We start from the raw sequence: 23,586 nt of genomic DNA, 5'->3' as shown, positions 1-23,586 counted from the left end.
CATAGTAAAAATCAATCTCATTAGCTCAGGAAACTTATATTCCCATTCACCAATTAGTGCTGCATCAGATAGTGCCAGAAATGTGCACAGGAGCAAGCCCAATCCTGCACAGCACTGCTTCTGCTACAAGACGTATATCTACTGACCTGTGGCTTAGATGAAGTCCCAGAGGACGTATATCTACTGACCTGTGGACGAAGTGGTTAAAAATAATGTTAAAAAAAAAAAAAAAAATGTACTGTTTTTCGTTTAAAAATAATGTTTGAAAAAAAATATTGTACTGTTTTTCGTTTAAAAATAATATTTAAAAATGTATAAATCATTAAATAATGTGTAATCATGAGAAGCAGTAATAAAACATTAAGTCTCCGGGCGCCGCTTTTAAAACGTTATTTTTCTCCGGCGCCCTTTTTTCCTATCGGGCGCCCATTAAACGATATTTATTATAGGAGTGAATGGCGGCGCCCGATTTGTCCACTAGCCTCAGGCGCCCGAATTTACTGTTACCACTGTAATCTACATAGCCATTAAAAGGTATCATGTAAGTCTTTATTTTCCTTTAATCTGCCTAATTAAACAATGATTAGCTCCAATTGGTTACGATACAACAAAGCTCTTGATATTGTTACTGAATGAATGTTAAGCAGTTTCTGCTTTCTATAACTTGATGACAGTCACGTAGTCATGCTGTGCATGGCAGGTGTAATAGGGTCTATATCCAAGGGATACCAGAGCCTAGCCAGGCTATTTCTTGTTGCATTAGCTTCCCCCAGGGATGGCTCTATATCCCCTAGTCTGTTATGTTGTCACTCTGGTTTCTGTGTTCTGGTCTCCATCCCATAGAGGCTTCTGATAAGCTGTGAGTTTAGAATTCCTTTGGGAGGGGGACTGGTCTGTTTGGAGCTGTTTCTATGTAATGCGCTATGCTCTGACCTCTTGCCAGCCACAGTGCTCCTTGTCTAGAGACCTGCGCTCTCCCAGGTTGTCCATTGTCACTCCATCTTTTGTGTCCTTATGATTTGCACTGCTGAGAATCACCAGAACGAACTTGGTTTTGTCAATCGAGGGCCTTTGCCCATCTGTATTAACCTTTCGCACCGCCAGGGGGAATTGAGAACATTCTCAATTGACAAAATAGAGGGGGGGCTTAAGAAGGTGATCTTTGTGCTAATGGTTTTTGTAATTATATGGAATCCAGTGTCATTAAGTACATTGCTATCTATGCCGGTTGCTATGCTCTGTGTCCAGTTATTTACCATGTCTCTGTGTCCCACTGAGGCAGAAAATAGGCTACAGCTTCCAGCAAAGAGCATTCTCTTGTTAATGCCAGGGGTAAAGGGTAGCGAGGCCTGCACTGCCATTGCCCTTGATACGTCTAGATTATGGATGAAGCTATGGTATAGAAATCTGCTACGCACAGTAGGGAGTTCAGATGAAGAGGGTTGGGGTGGGGGGGAGTTAGCGCTGCCAGCTACGTACCTGCTCTGTATATAAATGGAGTAGTCAACAGAGCAGAGGATTGGCAAAACAAAGCAGAAAGGGCACGCCAAGGTCACGAGAACATGCGAAGAACAGAATATGTAATGAGGCTTTTCATGGGCACACAGGGAGACTGTTCAAAAAGTTGCACGGTTTCAGGCCTGGGGCCGCGCAGAGATAAAATAATACCATAAAATTGAACAACTTCCTTGTCCATGGCTCCTTTGTATGTAATAAAGTGAGATTTCCTGTGCCATTCAACCTGTGTTGCCCAATCTTTCTTGACATGGTCATGTACCTCACATACTGTTCTGCAGCGAAGCCAGAGGACAAAGCAATACATGGAAATGTTGCATTAATTAATTCAAGAGCTGGGAAGGGAAGTCTAGATGCTGGTGGGCACTGCTAGAGACCGTCAGGAGCACACTCATTAGAATAGCGGGAGCTTTGCCACGTACAGAAAAACGCACACCGCCACACTCATAATAAAAGTCAACGGGCGCTTGGGAAACTGAGCTATTTTGAGTTTGCCCACGGTCAATGTACACATTTCTTTAGCATTTTTCCCACATATCACACATATAAATCTTAGGATAAGCATGGATGGAGGAGTCCGAATCAATGAAACTACTTTTATATATTTATCAAAATGTATAAATCATTACAAAACCATATACAAACATACAAGATATATATAAAAAAAGGGCTAAAAATGCAAGATGGCCATAAACACACGTTTGTAATTCTATTGTATTTTGCCACAAAATGAAAAATCACACATGGAAATCTTGAGCAAAAATGCGATGTCAGAGCTCTGAAAAAAACAAAAACTGCCCTTTTTATTGCTGGGACAGATGTGTCCCCTGCCTTAGGTGTTAAAAACAACTGAAGTCACAGGAATATGGAGGCTGACATATTTATTTCCTGTTAAGCAATACCAGTTGCCTGGCTATCCTGCTGGTCCTCTTCCCCTAATAATTTTAGCCATAGACCCTGAACAACCATATGCAGATCAGATGTTTCTGACACTATTGTCAGATCTGATGAGATTAGCTGCATGCTTGTTTCTGATGTTATTCAGACACTACAGCTACCAAATACATTAGCAGGGCTGCCAGGAAACTGGTATTGTTTAAAAGGAAATTGCCCCCCTACATCAGTGGGTTTTGGGGTCTCCCCCTTTGTCAAGACTCTCTAGACCCATGCAAATGCTCAGTGGTAAAGCATGTTGTTATCTGTAAAACCCACTTCCTACCAGAGGACATTAAAATAAGTCACTGCACTCACCTCTCTACAAATCCTAGATAACACTGTTCATTTATTTATCTCTGAGCTGATAAAAACTGCTACAGAGTTTAAAAGGAATGGCTGCACCCCTAGGATCAAGGGCAGGACTAGAAAGTAAACATGTAAAATAAACATTGCAGGAGAAGGGAGAGGCAGCAGTGATTAAAGTATACAGTCTTTGCCTGATACATGATGACCTTAAAGTAAACCTGAAATGGGATGAAATAAAACATTTCTACATACCTGGGGCTTCCTCCAGCTCCCTCCGGGCCTGACTGCTCCCTCACTGCCATCCTCCGCTGCCTGCAGCCTCCGCAAATTGCCTCGGAAAGTCCTCCAGTCCGGGGCATACAATGCATGTGTGGCCCTGCCCCATGCACACTCCCGCCTCTCTCACGCCATGGGAACAGAATGAGGGAGCGCATATGGCGAGACTGCGCCGACTGGCCCTGACTGGATGACTTACCGGGCCCAGTTGCGGAGGCTGCAGGCAGCGGAGGACGGCAGCATAGGAGCGATTAGGCCAGAAGGGGCTGGAGGAAGCCCCAGGTATGTAGAAATTCTTTATTTTGCCCCATCTCAGGTACACTTTAAATGATGTTTTTGTATAAACAGGAGAGATAGACAAATAAAATATTTACAGTGGTTTGCAAAAGTATACAGTATTGAAGTTTTCCACATTTTGTCATATTACTGCCACAAACATTTACATGATACATGATTCCAAACATTTTTTACAAATAAATAACTGCAAAGTGGGGTGTGCGTAATTATTCAGCCCCCTTTGGTCTGAGTGCAGTCAGTTGCCTATAGACATCGCCTGATGAGTGCTAATGACTAAATAGAGTGCACCTTTGTGTAATCTAATGTCAGTACAAATACAGCTGCTCTGTGATGGCCTCAGAGGTTGTCTAAGAGAATATTGGGAGCAACAACACCATGAAGTCCAAAGAACACACCAGACAGGTCAGGGATAAAGTTATTGAGAAATTTAAAGCAGGATTAGGCTACAAAAAGATTTCCAAAGCACCGTTCAAGCGATCATTCAGAAATGGAAGGAGTATGGCACAATTGTAAACCTACCAAGACAAGGCCGTCCACCTAAACTCACAGGCCGAACAAGGAGACCGCTGAACAGAAATGCAGTCAAGAGGCCCATAGTGACTCTGGATGTGCTGCAGAGATCTACAGCTCAGGTGGGAGACTGTCCATAGGACAACTATTAGTCGTGCACTGCACAAAGTTGGCCTTTATGGAAGAGTGGCAAGAAGAAAGCCATTGTTAACAGAAAAGCATAAGAAGTCCCATTTGCAGTTTGCCACAAGCCATGTGGGGACACAGCAAACATGTGGAAGAAGGTGCTCTGGTCAGATGAGACCAAAATGGATCTTTTTGGCCAAAATGCAAAACGCTATGTGTGACGGAAAACTAACACTGCACATCACTCTGAACACACCATCCCCACTGTGAAATATGGTGGTGGGAGCATCATGCTCTGGGGGTGCTTCTCTTCAGCAGGGACAGGGAAGCTGGTCAGAGTTGATGGGAAGATGGATGGAGCCAAATACAGGGCAATCTTGGAAGAAAACCTCTTGGAGTCTGCAAAAGACTTGAGACTGGGGCGGAGGTTCATCTTCCAGCAGGACAACAACCCTAAACATAAAGCCAGGGCAACAATGGAATGGTTTAAAACAAAACATATCCATGTGTTAGAATGGCCCAGTCAAAGTCCAGATCTAAATCCAATCGAGAATCTGTGGCAATATCTGAAAACTGCTGTTCACAAATGCTGTCCATCTAATCTGACTGAGCTGGAGCTGTTTTTGCAAAGAAGAATAGGCAAGGATTTCAGTCTCTAGATTTGCAAAGCTGGTAGAAACATACCCTAAAAGACTGGCAGCTGTAATTGCAGCAAAAGGTGGTTCTACAAAGTATTGACTCAGGGGGCTGAATAATTACGCAAACCCCACTTTGCAGTTTTTTTTTTAAATGTTTGGAATCCTGTATGATTTTCGTTCCACTTCTCACGTGTACACCACTTTGTATTGGTCTTTCACGTGGAATTCCAATAAAATTGATTCATGTTTGTGGCAGTAATATGACAAAAGGTGGAAACCGTCAAGGGAGCCGAATACTTTTGCAAACCACTGCAGGTTTAATGTACAATAGAACTGTTTACATTAAATCTAGAATGGACGAAAATGGATAAATAGTGTATTTTTTCCTTATTTCCTTTAAAATGCATAGAAAATGAGGTAATTACTAAGAAAAAAAAAAAAAGCCTAATTTGTCCTGTAAAAAAAACAATATATAGATCATTTAGGTGTGATAAGTAGTGATAAAGTTATTGGAAAATTAATCAGAGCTGTGCTGAACTGTGAAAACAACCTTAGTAGTGAAATATTTTAAGCTACAGCACTTTATTAATTGATATCAAATATATTTTTCTTTAACCACATAAGCCCAACTGGACGAACATTCTCGTCCAGTCGGGCTGCGCGCACTCCCGCGGCGCCCCCCCCGTGCACGCACCCGCTTCTGGCCGTTAGCCCAGCGATCAATGAAAGGGATTATAGATCCCTTTCACTGATCGAAGCCCCCCGCAGAAAAGCCGACAGCGTCTCTTCAGACGCTGCGGTTTTTCTGAGCTCAAAAAGTCCCCCGTCTTCATTCTTCTACCTGGGAGCGAGATCGGTCGCTCCCAGGACTTTTTGACTGTGGCCAAATAGTAAAACTACACCCACAACCACTTTCTATTAAATTAATACATTTTTAAAATGTAAAATTAGCTGTTTCCCTCCCACATCAAAAAATACCCAAATAACATTTTTAATAAAAAAAAAAAATTACAATAATAATAATTAAAAAAACAAAACATAAATAGTTACCTAAGGGTCTGGACTTTTTAAATATGCATGTCAAATAAGTATATTAATATAATTTTTTAAATTATGAGCTTGTAAATAGTGATGGACGCAAATTGAAAAAATGCACCTTTATTTCCAAGTAAAATTTCGGCGCCATACATTGTGATAGAGACATAATTTAAATGGTGTAATAAGTGGGGCAAATGGGCAAATAAAATACATGGGTTTTAACTACGGTAGCATGTATTAATTTCAAACTATAATGGCCGAAAGCTGAGAAATAATGAATTTTTTTCCATTTCTTTCTTAATATTCCTGTTAAAATGGATTTAGAATAAATTAATTCTCAGCAAAATATACCACCCAAAGAAAGCCTAATTGGTGGCAGAAAATACAAGATATAGCTCAATTCATTGTGATGAGTAGTGATAAAGTTATTGGCAAATGAATGGGAGGTGAAAGTTGCTCAGATGCAAAAAAAAAAAAAAAAAAAACCCTTCAGGCTTAAGTGGTTAAAGAACCTGGTCAGGATTGCAATTGCCTGAAACTATAGCAGGAGCAGGTTAGCTAAAGATGAATGTGGAGGCTGCCTCAACAATCAGCTGCTCTCTGGGCTGAGATCTGAGTGATTGGTGGCTGTGGTTAGCAGGCAGTAAAGAGGTGCCTGTTATGATAGGGGAATTGTGAACTCCTCCTAGTTGGGAACACAGACAACAATAAAAATCACAAGCAGCTCCAGCTATTTTTTTAACTATCCAAAATAACCCCCCAAAGTTAGCCCACAGGTATCTTCTAAAATGTGTCCTTTTTTTTTTCTACCCCAATCCCAATATTCTTGGGCTTCCCTTCATTGGTCTGCCAAGCTGAATAATACTTGGCTAACTATTTTTGTAGTCTTTGCTGCAATCTGGTAAGATGAAGCATTTATTTTACTAAAGCTGAGTATAGATGTTAGGTTTGACTTTCTTTGGTTGAGAAGATGTATCGTGATCATCTTGGGTAAAAGTCTAGCATCATACAGGTGTCCCATCACAAAGTTTAGTGATCCACCATGCCAGATCACTAAATGACCAACGTGAATAACTGCTGTTGTTCGGCACTTTCTGGTCATCCTCTACATGTCACTCCCCTCCTTTCTCCGCAGAACAGATCAAGCTCCTGTTTGTTTTCAATCAGCTTATCTGTACAGTGATCATTCCTAAAACTGTCACCTGGATCAACTGTCAACAATTGTTTCGGGCAACAATTACTGAATTTCTACATGGACCTTTAAACAGCTTGCCAAACCAGCAGGTGGCAGCCAAAATAAATATCAAAATCTAATTTGTGAGTTATAATTTAAGTGTATAATTTTTATTTATTTTTTTGTATTTAAAGGGATACTGTAGGGGGGTCGGGGGAAAATGAGCTGAACTTACCCGGGGCTTCTAATGGTCCCCCGCAGACATCTTGTGTTGGCTCAGCCACTCACCGATGCTCTGGCCCCGCCTCCAGTTCACTTCTGGAATTTCTGACTTTAAAGTCAGAAAACCACTGCGCCTGCGTTGCCGTGTCCCCGATCCCGCTGATGTCACCAGGAGTGTACTTCGCAGACACAGACCATACTGGGCCTGTGCTGTGCGCTCTTGATGACATCAGCGGGATCGAGGACACGGCAACGCAGGCACAGTGGTTTTCAGACTTTAAAGTCTGAAATTCCAGAAGTGAACCGGAGGCGGGGCCGGAGCATCGGTGAGTGGCTGCGCCAACACAGGATGTCTGCGGGGGACCATTAGAAGCCCCGGGTAAGTTCAACTCATTTTCCCCTGACCCCCCTACAGTATCCCTTTAAAGAGAAAAGTAGGACAGGAGGGAACATATGTGTAGATCAGATAAATAACAATGACATATGGCGCTACAAACAAATAAGGTTGAAGAGTACCCGAGCCAAAGCTAGATCAGCTAGATCAGATACTTGCCTAAAGAGAACTCCGTGGCACTGCACGTGTGGGCAAGCTCACGTGGCTACTGCGCGGCCCTGCATTAGAAATAAGAGCTACACGGCCCCAACGAGGGGGGAGGGGCCGCGCTCAACAACGTGGCTACTGCACAGCCTTAAATCAGGAAGAAGAGTTTCGCGACCCCAACGTGGAGAGGGGCCGCGCTCAACAACGAGGGGCTTTAGATCAACAAAGGAAGCCTCAGTAGGATCCTGAGGCTTCCCTCACTTAAGGTATATATGGGATTTTGATTGTGTGCTTCGGCTCAGGATAATGTTAACCGTCAGCTAGAAAGAAAAGTTTGTCTTTAATTGATCCACAGTATTGAGGGATCCAAACTATTCCCGATATCGAAACCAGTTGCGATCATATGTATGAAAAATCCACCATACCGATCAATCCATTTTTTAATGAGAAGATTGATAGCTCAATTGTTCTGACCCGATTAGACCCACCAGTTTCACTGTTCAATATAATCTGATCGAAAAAAATGATTGTTCACTAAAAAGGGTCATGTTAATGGGCACCTTAAATAAAAAATATAATAAATAAAAAGTTTAAATTTTACAGCAGTTTAATAAAAGCGATTGGTTGTACAGAAAAATCTATTTTTTAATTCAATTTAGAAATCTGATCGAATTTCCCATTTTTATCAATATACTGTAAGTCGATCAGGGGTGGCTGATTTTTTTTTAAATCATTTTTTATGAAAGTTAAATGGTGTAGGATAGATTGCCAATTTCTTGATTTATAGACCGAAGCAAATTTTTCATTTTTATTTTTTTCATAATTGCCCAACAATTTAACACACATGCGTTAGTCATTGATTGTAATTCTCAAATTGAATAGAAATATACAAAATTGTATCGTGTGCCCCCTTATTACTAATCCTAGAATGTTTTGTTAGAATCTTGCTAAAAAATAAATAAATAAAAGCAGACAACAACTGTAAATTGCACCTGCTACTCAGCATGATATACGGTAGTGCATAGGCAAACCCCATAATATGGCATCTGGATCAGTGGTGGGTCTATAAAGGTCAACCATTAAAAAGACAAGCAAGAAAGAAACAAACGAGTGAGAAGGAACAAAGAAAAGAGAGGAAGGAAAAGGCCAGTTATTAATGACTCTAGATTTGACAGGCTGGGGCTCCCTAAATACTGTATAAGCATCTTTTCCACCTGGTCCCGCAAGGTGTGCTTTTTTTATATGGTGTTTTTATACTGTCTATCTTACTGACTAAGTGTAGGTTGGGAAGGATTGAGACAATCACCCCATCATTTAGCCAATATTTTCTCTTTGCAGGTGGGTCCCAAGCTATTTTTATGGGGGTCTTTTCATGATCTAATGCTGGGAATACACGGCTCGTTTCTGAGCCATTTAGATAGCTTGCTAGATAATTTCCGACATGTCCGATCTCCCGCCTGATCGTTTCTGTGCTCGATTTTGCATGGAGGACAATGGGAAAAGATAGGAAAAACAGCAGGAGAATCGCCTGCAGAATTGAGCGCGGAAATTAATCGGGCACGGAATGGAGCGGCAAAATCGAGCTGTGTATGCCCAGCATTACGAGGATTTCGAGAGGCTCCTTACAGCCACAGCATTACATTATCGAAGGGTGAGCCTCAATCTCTTCTGTGTGGCCACAACTCTTTCTATATATATATATTTTGAAGATTAAAAAAATGAATAGTTTAAAAGTTTTTAAAAAAAACTTTAAAAATAAAACAAAAGTAAATCCACATGCATTCCCTTTTAATTGGTCGTGGTGGATAGGCGCAAGTGCCACTTTCATGGTCTGGTCTGTTTTTATCTGTAGAGAGGGCACTGGCACAGCAAACACTCGCTGTCATTTACTGAAGCCGTTTTTGTGCCAAGTTATTCCTGTGTGGGATGTGGGCTGGTCAGAGGTTAATTGCTTTGTAGTGGCACTTGGAAGTCTTTACAGAGCCGTGGCCCAGTTGTCTGCAATTCTCTGTCTCCAGCTCTCCCCTTCTTCTTCTCTCCGTCCAGGTATTCCTGTGTCCTCCTTCCCACTTGTGCTGCTCTCTCCACCCTCATAAACTCAGCCTTCTCTATTACCCCTCCTTAACTCTCTCGTCTTTGCTTGTTAGCTCTCTGTGTTGCCTCTCAGGTGTTTGGGTTTAGCTGCAGCTCCCTATCAACCAGAAAAACCTCCTTGTCTCATTCGGATTCTTCTTGCGCTCTCTCCCTCTTGCGATTAAGGATCAGGTAGTTTGCTTCAGCCCTTTTGCCTTGCCTTTAATGTTCTCCCCTCCCTCATACCTCTAGCTGTGTAGTCCCTCCCTCTATGCCTACTCTTATTTGCTCTCTTTAAACCCCCCCCCCCCCCCTCACCCCCCCAACACTTCTGTCTTCTCTTTCTTTCTCCCTCCTCCAGTCTCCAGTGTTTCTCTCCCCCTTTCCCTCTCAGACACAGAATTGAAAGTGGAGCTGTCAGGTCCTGTCACAGTGGAGCCTCGTTCAGTCACACTTTGCGCTACAAAGGCAGACACACAAGCACAGAGGCACTTTGTGAAACTGTGCTGTGCCCGTCATTGTCCCCTTTCTGATATGCATTCTGCTTCCACACTCTGAGAACCGTTCAGGGGAAAAAGGGATTGGCTGCCTGGAAACTTGGAACTGCAGCCACCTGCATTGTGTCGGTCCATCTAACCCTCCCACATCTACCTGGCCTGGCTTCACCTAACTTCACTCCAACTTTACAGTGTGAAAAAGGATAGATCGACTTCTCTCTCGGCTGTCTGTATATCACTGTGTTCACCTGCTGCTCTCCAGCTGTCGAGGGGTTAATCTGACAGCTCGCATGCTGCCTGCAGTGATCATGCATCGTACCCGTAATGCAGGGATCGAGATGGTACAAAGTCACATCAGCTGATTGGAAATATCCTCCTCCTCTTCCTTTTTTCATACCTTTGTTTGCAAGCCCACAAAGGTAAGTGCCAGATTACCTGTTTATTCCATTCTTCATTATGAAGACTTTCTTTTTTTAATACTTTTTTTTCGTGGTATGAGTTCAGAACTTTCAGCTAGCTTAGGCTCTTCCCACATAGAATTTTTTTTCTTTCTTTCTGTTTTTTGTGGGGATGATTTTAACGAAGCGAACAGTTAAGGAGCTTCAGGCCACTTGAAACATCCTATTACATGCAGAAAAGTTCCTGCTCTGTATTCTTTGACCATTGTGTTTTTGAAGTGAGCCCAGGCTTCCTTTTGTCAATCGCCCCCATGGAGCACTAACAGCAGATAAAGGCTTATTGGAGGGGCTTTGGAAAGAGATGTGCAGTGAAGAGTAAGAGTGAAGCTGTGTACATTTCAAACATCCAATGGTGCTCACGGGATTGGGGAAGCATCAGGGACTACCTTGCACCTGACTGGATGTTTGAGAAGCCCAGCTTCACTTCACTGCCCTTTAGTGCACGTCTAAACATAAATAATATCGAGAAGTTGTTTTATAGAGATCCCTCCATCTTAAACAGAACCCCTCCTATAACAAATCACACCCACTGAACTAATCCACCAATTGAGCCTACTAATTCTTTTCTCTTATGCTTAAAGAGGAACTTTAACCCAGGTTTCAACTTCATTCCATTCAGTAGCCAATACCCTCTTCTCCACAATAAATCTTTGCAGTTTCTCAAACAGATCATCATGGGGGACCTGTATAGCTGATATTGTGGTGAAATCCCTCCCACAGTGTGATGTCATGACTATGGTCCTGACAGTTTGCTGTCTGTGAACCTCGTTGCATTGTGGGAAATAACGGCTTTTTCCAACTGCCAAACAAGCAGTATCTCCCTCTGTGCATAGAACTCTCAGTAAATGAACATTCCATACAGATCACCTGCCAGTAGTAAAGTTGCTGCCATCTGTGATAAATCTCAAAATGTAAATGAGGGAGAGGACATATTTTAGGATGGACTAAAATAAGCTATAAATGAATATTTGTATACAAAAAAGCAATTTTATTCATTGTTGTTTTCACTTTAGTTCCTCTTTAACTTAACAGTGGTCATTGAAAGAAATTTTGACTAGTGTTCAGTGTTCATTACCTCTTTGGTTCAGTGATATCTGTGCTGATATCTGAAGTATTATACAGTTTTGTTACGATTTAAATGGTACATTATTCTGCTCTTGAGGTATTACAAGATACATGTAATGCTGTGGAACGTGTGAGAGTTCCAAAAACTGGTGAGAGTTCCAAAAACTGGTGTAGAAAGCAAATTGGCATCAAACCAACAGTGGGGTTCACTGAGCAGAATAGTCAAGCCTATTGCAATGGAAAATATATTTTTTGCAAAGGTTACTACTTCCAGGTACTTTACTAAGGAATATACTGGATCTTCTGCCTACCTTCAAACAACTGATATTTAATTATTTCTAGGAGAACGTTGATCAAGTCCACGACTAAGAGAGCTGGAAAATATGATATTGCATTGATCAATACAAAAGCGTGTATAATGGCTTGGTTCAATCACTTGCAATCAGATTTGTTATGAAATCAATCAAAATATCAGGCTGCAATCTTTTACTACCAAAGGACAACATTTACACCGCATTCATTTAACCAGAACCTTCATTGCAAATATGCCAGTGTTCAAACACACATGGACTGAAAATTAAACACATTTCAAGCCCTACTGATACTTACACAACACTCCATGAACAAGCGCCAGTGAGTGTGAAATGTGTTGGTTTTCTATCCATGTGCGTTTTTAACTGTGACTTCTGTTAAATAAAGTTTTATGAATAGCAGAATGGAGTGTGGATGGCTTGGCATGCAGTGCCAGTACTGTGCAGGGGGTTAAGTTGTGGGTTCACAACCAATTTACAAGCTAGCATCAAGTCTCGTCGGAATAGTATAGGTCTTGGGTTTGACACAGTAATAGCTGCTCTCTGATTGGAGTTCGATTGGGAAATATTGCACATAACCATCCCTTCCTACCTGTGTATGGCCATCTCTAGAATTAGGTTACTGTAGGAAATGTATGCATTGTTCATCCCCATAACTGATCTAGTTTAGCATAAATTAGCATGTGAACATGTATACACGTGCTACACATGATCTTGTTGTGTGTCGTCTGCTTGATGTTGGCAGTTTATAAGTGTATCTCTTGGAAAAATCTGTTTGATATTAACTGTATATCCCTTTTAAAAATCCAGTTTGTGGATATCTAGAATTATCAAGGCTGGGTAATGATTATCTGTGTCAATGAATAATTGCAGACACTGTGTGTCCTAGCTGGACAGTTCGGTTTCAGATATAACATACTGCACTTTGCTTTTATTTTCCAACTTGCTGTACTTTTGTGCAGCTTTGTTTAAGTAGTATTATTCACTGATCCAGTCCAAAAGATAATGGTGTTATTGTTTTAATATAAGGAGACCTATAACAGGCAATCTAAAGGTCCAAATCCACTATATAGATTTTTATTTGGCTGTTCAACTTACCGTAACATCAGATTGAACAAAGATAAATAAATAATGAGTTCCTCAGTCTATGGATTTCAAAAGGCAGTAATTTTTTCCCATAATTTTTTGTGGAGAAGACCATTTGGGGATCGATGGATTCTTACATTTCAGGTTCCTTGAGTGGTATAAAGCCAACAGTGGTAGTTTGATTAAAAAAAATGTTTTGACAGATTCCAACTGAAATCTGGTTGAATTCAATTGGTGCTTGGTAGAAGAATGGTCAATATTCCTCAAATGATTTCCTGTCAGGGAGAGATTAATGGTCTGTTGTATTGAGTTGCCATCACATGGTAGATGGCTATCTTAATTAAAGCTTAATTAAAGTGATCTTCTAAAGATCTGTAAAGCATTACAGGCTTTTCAAAATTTACTCAACTAACAATTTTTATTCTAGTTTTTCTTCATAGCGATGAACGCTAGTTTTATTTCTTTCTGTGTCTCTATTATGGAGGGTTTCCCTTGCTTTTTGTCTCTGGAACCTCCTTGGACATTTGGATGATCCTGATAACAGAAAATGAAGGACAGCAATAAAAATTTGATATGGGGCTTTGTTACTCTACAAAAAATGGGTACATCTCTGTCCTTGTGCTTTTCCCACTTCCTGTTAGAGCAGGAAGTGAGTGAATATTTTCCAGATGGGGACACTGACAGCATTACGTACGCAATAGAGGTTCATGGTCTCCTTTTATTCAGGCTTTCCAATACTTATTCTTGCCAGTTGAGCTTCAAAGCTGCACTTTATAGACCCAGCGATACGTTAGCAAACATCATGGTTCTAAATATGAATTTCTGCAGGGAGATGGTCTTCTAAGTATCCAATGTTTTCAGGAGGGTGAACATTAAGGTACACTCTCTACCTGTGTGAGTCTTTGCTTACATACTAGCGTAATAGGTTATTAGCATGACTGCTCGTTTGCTTTTCTGCAATCAAGGAGGCACGAGGATGGGACCACACAGTAGCTCATCGCTGGGTATCTTTCGCAGAGGGCCGCGGCACAATGTAGGGAACCTAGAGAATATTGAGGGACCTGATGGACTATGAGGAGCTAGAAGAAGCCCTATGTAATTAAAAATCTACTTTTTTGGTCCAATTCACATATGCTTTAAGGCCCACGTCTCTCCGAGTGAGTAATAGGCAGGCTATCAATCAATAGAGAGTAGTGGCTTCAGCTAACAGAGCAGTCACACTTCCTCCTGCATGCCCATGTGACTAAAGGGGGAGTGGTTCAGACTGTCTATGAGTGCAAAACCACATATATGTCACGGAGGAGGAGATGAAAATATATGAACTGATGCAGCAGGGATTTTCTTCTCATATTTAGCCAAAACAAAAAAAAAATGGATACACTGTACTGTATAATAAAATGTATTAAATGCATATAAAAACTGCCTAAACGTGGGATTTAACTCAGAATTTTGCAAGAACCATATGGCTAGAGTAGAAACCAATCTAGCTAACACCTGAGAATGTTTTCAGGCATAAGATGTGTGTTCATCTGGTTTTTACAACCAGTGTTCCACCATCTTTACCAGATCAGGTTCAGCAGTTATTTTGCACACAAACACCTTTCACAATTTTAACTTTTATGCTTAATTAGTTTACAATAATGTCCTAATTGCATATACTGAGCCTGAACTGCCGCATTTATTTGGCTACTGTGTTTTACTGCCTACTGTACATGACTGCTGATTATTTTGTTAGGATTCTACAGGATAGCTTTAAGACAAGGCAAATAGCATTTATATTGCTCTTTTCTCCTTGCGCATGCAAAGCGCTTGAGCTGCAGCCACTAGGCTGAATAGTGTACTGGTTAAGGGCTGTGACACAGGAGACCCGCGTTGGAACCTGGGCTCTTCCTGTTTAGTAAGCCAGCACCTATTCAGTGAACAGACCTTGAACAAAACTCCCTAACTCTATAGCAGGGCTTTTTAACCTTTTCACTAATTGTACCACTTTAATTGCCTAAAGTTTTTCAAGTACCACTAGCATGCCTGCGCAGTAGATGGATCCGATCGGGCTCGGCTTTTTCTACCAGAGCAGAGTGTCGGTACTGCGCATGCGAGCATATCTACAAGGAGCTCTTCAGGGGGTCCCAGTGCTGGATCCCTTCTACTGAGGAGGAAGGGGGAAGCCTCTTTACGATCCAGAGCTTCAATATAGGTAGCCTCCCACCGCCACCAGAAAGCTGGGCAGTGACTCACCACAAAAATTCAGCTCCTCCTCTCTCGTTCCTTGCTGTGCTGTCTTGTGGAATAGCTCAGACCTCAGATCAGCGATAACCCGGCCACGGTGAAGAGACAGCCAGGCAAACGGTGCACAGTGACAGCGCGTATACATCAAATACAGGAAGTGGCCAGTGATGTCTGGTCTCTTCTCCGCTGATCTAAAGTCTGAAGTATGAAAGGGCAGCACAGCAAGGAGTGAGCCAAACTTTGTGGAGGCAGGAAGGGACCAGGACAAGCTGCAGGCGAGCAACTAAGTGGCAGGCAAACCTGGTGCGTACCACCTGGCCAACAGCAAAGTACCACTGGTGGTACGCGTACTACAGGTTGAAAAGCCCTGCTCTATAGAGCGCGCCCTAGAGGCTGCAGCTCTGGCACTTTGAGTCCGCCAGGAGAAAAGCGTTCTGTGTCTAGTAGCAGTGTTAGGGCCCATTCATACCGGGAAGCTTTTCGGGCTCTTTCCGCAGCACTTTGAATCGATGGCGATCACTAACGCTAGTGTACTTTATAGTATATGGCAGTGATCTCTCTGCAGTGTTTAATTTTTTTTCAACAAATTATCTCTGAGCCAATTTTTGATATTTCTAACTGATTTGTTGATAACTATACAGATGACAAGTGTCAGTGGTGACATTCCTCCACTTTTTGGTGATGTGCCACACTTCCTGGGTTGTCCCTAGCACAGAAAGTGAGGGGAAATCTGAAGAGCTGGGCATAGACAGATGACTGATTTTGACCATTTCTCACTTTGTGCCCAACAGGGCTGTGGAGTCAGAGCAATTTTTCATTAACTTCAGAGTCAGATGATTTTGATTCCCACTCTATAGCCCTGCAAGGGCTGTGTAGTTGGAGCAATTTTGAGTACCTGGAGTCAGAGTAGGTAGTATCATAAACTGAGCAGTGGGATGATTTTTGTACCAACGCCACAGCCCCAGTAAAAACAACAAAAAAAACTAAGAAAGTTCTGACTAAGAAACTTATGAGTTTTAACTTTTCATAGCACAGTTGTTATCACCCTGATGTCTAATTGCTTAATAGGTTAAACGAGAAACATTGGACTATTGATTGACTAGATCAGCTTTTAGACAAAAAGCCTATGAAACCCTGATAGCTATCATGATACCACACTTTGGAACTACATGAACTCTAAATGATTTGTTTGATGCTAGAGTACCATTACGTAAATCCTAAAATGTTTTCCATCCCCTTCTATCTCTCTTTTTTTCTGCTTGTCCTAATCTGCAGTGCTTTGTTCTCCACGTAGTGTTATTCTGCTGGCTTTGTATTCCTTTCTGGCGTCACTGAAAACAGCACAATGGCTTCTGCAGAGCACCTCTCTCGGCTGCCTAGGTCTCATTCACACCCTATCAGCTTGTCATACTTTTGACTTTGTCCTTCTCTCACCTTTTGAAGTTGACAAGTACATCTCCCTCTACAAGTCTCCACCCTGTCTAGTCATTTTGCTGCTTCACTCTAACCTCATTCCTCCTTCCTCCTCTGCACAGCTCTCACTTTCTCTCTGTCTTTTTCTGCCTACCCCATTCTTTGCATTTTTTTTGTCCCTGCCTTCCAGCACGTTCTCCCTCTCTCGCTCACCCTCCCATCCAACTCCTTTTGTAGGTTGGATGGAGACGGAGGAAAAAGTCAGTGCCGCTTGGTATCTAGTGCCTGGTACGAGGTGTCCCAGGTCTGAGAGGTGCTAGTTGCTTGTTGTACATGAAAGTGAGAAAAACCAAACAATTCCTTATCCTTCTCTCTTTTTTGGTTCTAAAGCCTGAAATAGTTCTTCTGCCAAAAACTGGGCAATTAAATTATTAACCCTTCCTGGGATTCTATAGAGCAGATGCTCATGGGAGATATTTCTTTGCCACATTACAACTTTTAACGTGAACCCGAGGTGAGAGTTATATGGAGGCTGCCATATTTATTTCCTTCTAAGGAATAGCAGTTGCCTGACTATCCTTCTGATCCTCTGCCTCTAAAACTTTTAAGCTACATGCTCACCGCAGCGATGCAGAAAGCAGGATCCAGTGTCATCCTCTAATGATAAACGCTGCCCCATCCACCTTCTTGTGGGCAAAGTCATGCAACGCTACATGAATCTACCCCCAACAGGTGCAAACGAAAAGTCAAGCGATCGCATTACTTTGTGCAGTTGTCGCGGATCCTAGAGATCCGATCAGCCATGACAGTCGTTATCATCATGCGATGCGAAACGACATTCGCGTGATTGTGCAACTGAACCCACGTCGTGAGATCACGGAATCGGACGCTCAGTTAATCGCCGGTTATAGTAAAAACGTTGGGAAAATCGCATAGTAAAACAAGCCTTTAGCCATCAACCCTAAACAAGCATGCAGCAGATCAGGTGTTTCTGATAATATTGTCAGATCTGACAAGATTAGCTGCATGCTTGTTTCTTGTGTTATTCAGACACTTCTGCAGCCAAATACAGTACAGACCAAAAGTTTGGACACATCTTCTCATTCAAAGAGTTTTCTTTATTTTCATGACTATGAACATTGTAGATTCACACTGAAGGCATCCAAACTATGAATTAACACATGTGGAAGTATAGTACATAACCAAAAAGTGTGAAACAACTGAAAATATGTCATATTCTAAGTTCTTCAAAGTAGCCACCTTTTTCTTTGATTACTGCTTTGCACACTCTTGGCATTCTCTTGATGAGCTTCAAGAGGTAGTCATCTGAAATGGTCTTCCAACAGTCTTGAAGGAGTCCCAAAGATAATTAGCACTTGTTGGCCCTTTTGCCTTCACTCTGCGGTCCAGCTCACCCCAAACCATCTCGATTGGGTTCAGGCCTGGTGACTGTGGAGGTCAGGTCATCTGGCGCAGCACCCCATCACTCTCCTTCCTGGTCAAATAGCCCTTACACAGCCGGGAGGTGTGTTTGGGGTCATTGTCCTGTTGAAAAATAAATGATGGTCTAACTAAACGCAAACCGGATGGAATAGCATGCCGCTGCAAGATGCGGTGGTAGCCATGCTGGTTCAGTATGCCTTCAATTTTGAATAAATCCCCAACTGTGTCACCAGCAAAGCACCCCCATACCAACACACCTCCTCCTCCATGCTTCACGGTGGGAACCAGGCACGTAGAGTCCATCCGTTCACCTTTTCTACGTCGCACAAAGACACGGTGGTTGGAACCAAAGAACTCAAATTTGCACTCATCAGACCAAAGCACAGATTTCCACTGGTCTAATGTCCATCCCTTGTGTTCTTTAGCCCAAACAAGTCTCTTCTGCTTGTTGCCTGTCCTTAGCAGTGGTTTCCTAGCAGATATTCTACCATGAAGGCCTGATTCACACAGTCTCCTCTTAACAGTTGTTCTAGAGTTGTGTCTGCTGCTAGAGCTCTGTGTGACATTGACCTGGTCTCTAATCTGAGCTGCTGTTAACCTGCGATTTCTGAGGCTGGTGACTCGAATGAACTTATCCTCCACGGCAGAGGTGACTCTTGGTCTTCCTTTACTGGGGCAGTCTGCATGTGAGCCAGTTTCTTTGTAGCGTTTGATGGTTTTTGAGACTGCACTTGGGGACACTTGCAAAGTTTTCCTAACTTTTCGGACTGACTGACCTTCATTTCTGAAAGTAATGATGGCCACTCGTTTTTCTTTACTTGGCTGTTTTATTCTTGCCATAATACAAATTCTAACAGTCTATTTAGTAGGACTATCAGCTGTGCATCCACCTGACTTCTCCACAACGCAACTGATGGTTCCAACCCCATTTATAAGGCAAGAAATCCCACTTATTAAACATGACAAGCGCACACCTGTGAAGTGAAAACCATTTCAGGTGACTACCTCTTGAAGCTCATCAAGAGAATGCCAAGAGTGTGCAAAGCAGTATTCAAAGAAAAAGGTGGCTACTTTGAAGAACCTAGAATATGACATATTTTCAGTTGTTTCACACTTTTTGGTTATGTACTATACTTCCACATGTGTTAATTCATAGTTTGGATGCCTTCAGTGTGAATCTACAATGTTCATAGTCATTAAAAACTTTTGGTCTGTACTGTAGATCAGCAACACTGCCAGGCAACTGGTATTGTTTAAAGGGACTCCGAGCAGTGCAGAAACTATGGAAAGATGCATATCATTTTAAAGCTCTCTTTCTCCTCTGTCCAATGATATATAAACCGCCACCCTACGTCTTTTAGTTTTCGCTATTTTCGCGATTGAAATTGCCGCGGCCGCGATTTCGATCGCGAAAATAGAGAAAACTAAAAGGCGTAGGGCAACGATTTAGGTGTCGTCAGAAAGAGGAGAAAGAGAGCTTTAAAATGATATCCATCTTGCCATAGTTATATTGTATTACACAGGACGACACTTTCCCCAGTGTCAGCAGCTCCATTCTGCTGAATGCAGCTGCTGACTTAGAGAAAAAGTCGCCCTGTGTAATACAATATAACTATGTCAAGATGGATATCATTTTAAAGCTCTCTTTCTGACGACACCTAAATCGTTGCCCTGCACCTTTTAGTTTTCTCTATTTTCGCGATCGAAATCGCGGCCGCGGCAATTTCAATCGCGAAAATAGCGAAAACTAAAAGGCGTAGGGTGGCGGTTTATATATCATTGGAAAGAGGAGAAAGAGAGCTTTAAAATGATGCGCATCTTTCCATAGTTTCTGCACTGCTCGGAGTCCCTTTAAAAGGTAACAAATATGGCAGCCTCCATATCACTCTCACCTCGGGTTCACTTTAAGAAATCTACATCGAGGCTGTGGTGGATATTTGCATAGGTTCCTTCTTCAGCCATGTACACACGTTAAGTATTCCACCGCCAACAAGATGTTTTGTGATTTCGTTGGCCAAAAATATAGAATGTGTGCAGATGTCATCAGCCTTCCCTTCAGTTACTGGGCAGTTTGGGTTGTTCTTGCCTGACCATTTTTTTTTGTTGCTGCACTCTCCTTCTCTGCTCTCTATTGGAAAGAACATACATTGGCTGGGAACAAAGTAGCATGTCCATACAGAGCTTGTTACTAAACCGCTGACTGAATCAATCACAAACGATGATGCTGGGCCCCAATAATTGAAAGTGTGTGTACATACTTTACTGTAGTAGCTTGAATCACTATTGTGCTAAGGAGATTGTAAAGGCCAGTAACACCAGACTCATATGCCTCCCTGGATTCCAAATGTTTAATGTCACTTTCCAGCATTAGTGGAAGGTATCAGCAGGGATCCTGCAGCGTACCAAATGTGGATATAGGCAAAAGAACAGAGCAGCCTCTATAGGAAATCGCTGGGAACAAGCAAGATCCATAAATTCAGAGTTGTGGAAAATGTTCTGGTAAATCTTTTGCCAAACCTAACATATGCTGTTTCATAGACCCCATAATATTATAAAAAGCAGAAATGAAAACTCATCTCTAGGCCTGGAATTCAAGATTCCACCACATAGCTTAGTAAGCACAAGGACCTGATGCTTCTTACTTGTGTCAAATGAAGCTTTGAGTCTTGTTCCAAAAACTTACTGATGCTATCTGAAGGTCACCAGTGGAAAGTGTTAGCTTCTGTGAGCAGGGCTGCGGATCATCATCATTGTGCCATTCACACAACAAGGGGGGGGGGGGGGGGGGGTTTGCGGGGGGGGGGGGGGAATAGATACAGACAGGCCTGACTGGAGAAGATTGTAGGCTTTGTCAAAATGTGCTACAGGGAGTGACTTGTGAAAATGTTTTGTTCTCAAGTTCTTTGAAGTTCCAGTGAAGACACAGTTTTTTTTTTATGTATAAAAGTAAGTTTAAATTCATTATGCAAAAATGTGTTCAGTGAACTCTTTGCGACCCCATGGACCACAGCACACCAGGTCCCTCTATCCTCTACCTCGTCTCGAAGTTTGTTCAAGTTCATTGCTCCCTCCCAGGGCTGGATTTACCATAAGGCACTGTAGGCACGTGCCTACAGGCAGCTGATGATGGAAAGGCGCTAACTCCCCCTCCCTGAGTGCTTCCCTCCCTCCTTCCCTGATGAGAGTGTAAATGAGAGGTTACTCACCCTGCCCTCGGCATCCCACTGACCAGATCTCCCTACACTCAGGAGGACCTCTAGCTACTTAATACTGGGGTACCTCTCACTACCTAATACTTGGGGGCACCCTTAGCTACTTAATATTGAGGGTACCACTGGCTATCTAATGCTAAGGGACACCTATAGAGACCTATGATGGGCTAGAGAAGTGAGGGAGAAGTGACAGCCGGACCAGCCAACACACTTGCGGTGCAGTTTGGTGGGGGTTTGTAGGTTATTGGAGGGCGAAGTCTAAGGTACCAGGACATTTGCTCCTTCCAATGAATAGTCAGGGTTAATTTCTTTAAAGCGGATCCGAGATGAAAAACTATAACAAGTAACTTGTCTATATATCTTACAGTTTAGATGGTTTACACCGCAAATATAGCTGCAAACTGTTTTAATAGAAAATTATTATTTATTCCTGTGATACAATGACAGCAGCCATGTTGTTTGTAAACCTTACACAGAGGCAGGCTTATCTGTATCTTGAGCCATCGACCTAATCCCCTCTCCTCCTCCCTCCTCCCCTCTGCCTCTGAAATCAATGGCTAGTAACACCTCCCCCTCCTCCTGCCCAGACTGAGCTCCCATGAGCCCTTGCTACTGCCAAGGCTCTCTGAAAATCTGTGGGTGTGGCTTTTTTAGTTTATAGGGAATTAGAGTATTAAAACAAAAACAAAAAAGTATTTGGCTTGAGGAATGCCCTATAAACAATAGGAAAGGAACACAATTATGCAATGTGTAAAAGTTCACCTCGGATCCACTTTAAGGATTGACTGACTGATTCTTCTTGCAGTCCAAGGGACTCTCAAAAGTCTTCTTCAGCACCACAATTCGAAGACGTTGATTCTTCGGCCCTCATCCTTCCTTATGGTCCTACTCTATCACCTGTACATTACTCCTATCATGACATAATCATGAGTTTTTTTTAATTTTGAGCCTTATGCCAACTTTTGCACTTTCCTCTTTGACCCTCATTAAGAAGTTTCCCATTTCTTCACTTTATGCCATAAGAATAGTAATATCTGCATATCTGAAGTTGTTAATATTTCTTCCAGCAATCATAATTCCAGCTTTTGCTTCATCCAATCCAGGAATTTGCATGCTGTACTCTGCAGATAAGTTAAATAAATAGGTTGACAATAATTTTTTAGCAAAACTATTTCCGCATAAATTGTCACCCTACTCATGCAAAAATAATTTTCATTAAAAAACGCAGTTTTTGCAAATATATAGATAAATACGTGTGTGTGTGTATATATTGTATGTATGTGTATATATATATATATATATATATATATATATATATATATATATATATATATATAATATACACAGTATATATATATATATATATATATATATATATATATATATATATATATATATATATATATATATATATATATATATGCTGCACTGGTTCAGGGCTCTTGCACACTACAATTTCCGATTTGCCAATTCCGATTTGCGATTTTGAATCGGTACTACATACTGCATTTTTTCTGCATTTCTCTTCTGGTTTTGATAGCATCCAGGGAAATTTTGAATGGTAAATCGGATTTGTAGTGTGGAGGGGCCTCATAGGTACTCATCTCCTCCTCACTAACGCTCAACTGATTGCTTATTCCTCCTAAACAAGATGCTTCTACAAAAAAGTCAAACAAACTCTGCCACTGGTTAGGAGACATTTATGCCCGGAGATGAGCTTTAAAAGCAATATCTAAATCTGAAGAGAGAGAACTGTTAAGCAAGCTCCCTATACGATGTTGTTCACTATGAACAGTCTCAACCTCTAATCGCTACTGTTCTGATAGCCTTAATCTAAACATTGGGGGGGATACTATGGGCCCCATTCAATTTACTGTACTTTTTCTCCTAAGTTTTCTCCTAGGTGATATTTTCACTCCTTATCAATAAAATGCCTTTAAAGCCACCAACAAGCAAGACATTTTTCACAATATTTTTTCACCTACTTTTTGACACTTTTTAATTGCAGAGTGCTGAAAAGTTATTTTATGCAGAAGAAGAAAAATTATCTTCTAAGAGAAAAGGTAGGAGAAAAAGTGAATTGGATTGAGTCCTATGTGTGGGGCTGTCGGCTTTAATGCATTGCACAATGCTGTGCTATCTGTATGGAAGTTTGACAGTCCATAGACTTTCATATTAGCATGTTTACCTCTGCTGTCCATTGCTGAGTAGTGTTGCCACACA

The 23,586-nt window shown here is 41.7% G+C and overlaps 1 protein-coding gene across 2 annotated transcripts in view; it reads left to right on the top strand.

Moving 5' to 3' along the window:
- Window positions 1–23,586, top strand: part of LOC137527678 (semaphorin-3F-like) — a 224,494-nt gene that overhangs the window by 35,629 nt on the left and 165,279 nt on the right. The window contains exon 1 of one of the 2 annotated variants that reach the window (XM_068248414.1): window positions 9,583–10,568. The exons of the other annotated variant lie outside the window; for it this stretch is intronic. The gene's annotated coding sequence lies outside the window, so the exon portion shown is untranslated. Of the gene's footprint in view, window positions 1–9,582; window positions 10,569–23,586 lie in introns of those variants that run through there. 2 annotated transcript variants of the gene reach the window in all.

This window comes from Hyperolius riggenbachi, chromosome 8 (genome assembly GCF_040937935.1).
Source record: "Hyperolius riggenbachi isolate aHypRig1 chromosome 8, aHypRig1.pri, whole genome shotgun sequence".
Classification (NCBI taxonomy): Eukaryota; Metazoa; Chordata; class Amphibia; order Anura; family Hyperoliidae; genus Hyperolius; species Hyperolius riggenbachi.
This window is presented reverse-complemented; position numbering and strand designations above follow the sequence as displayed.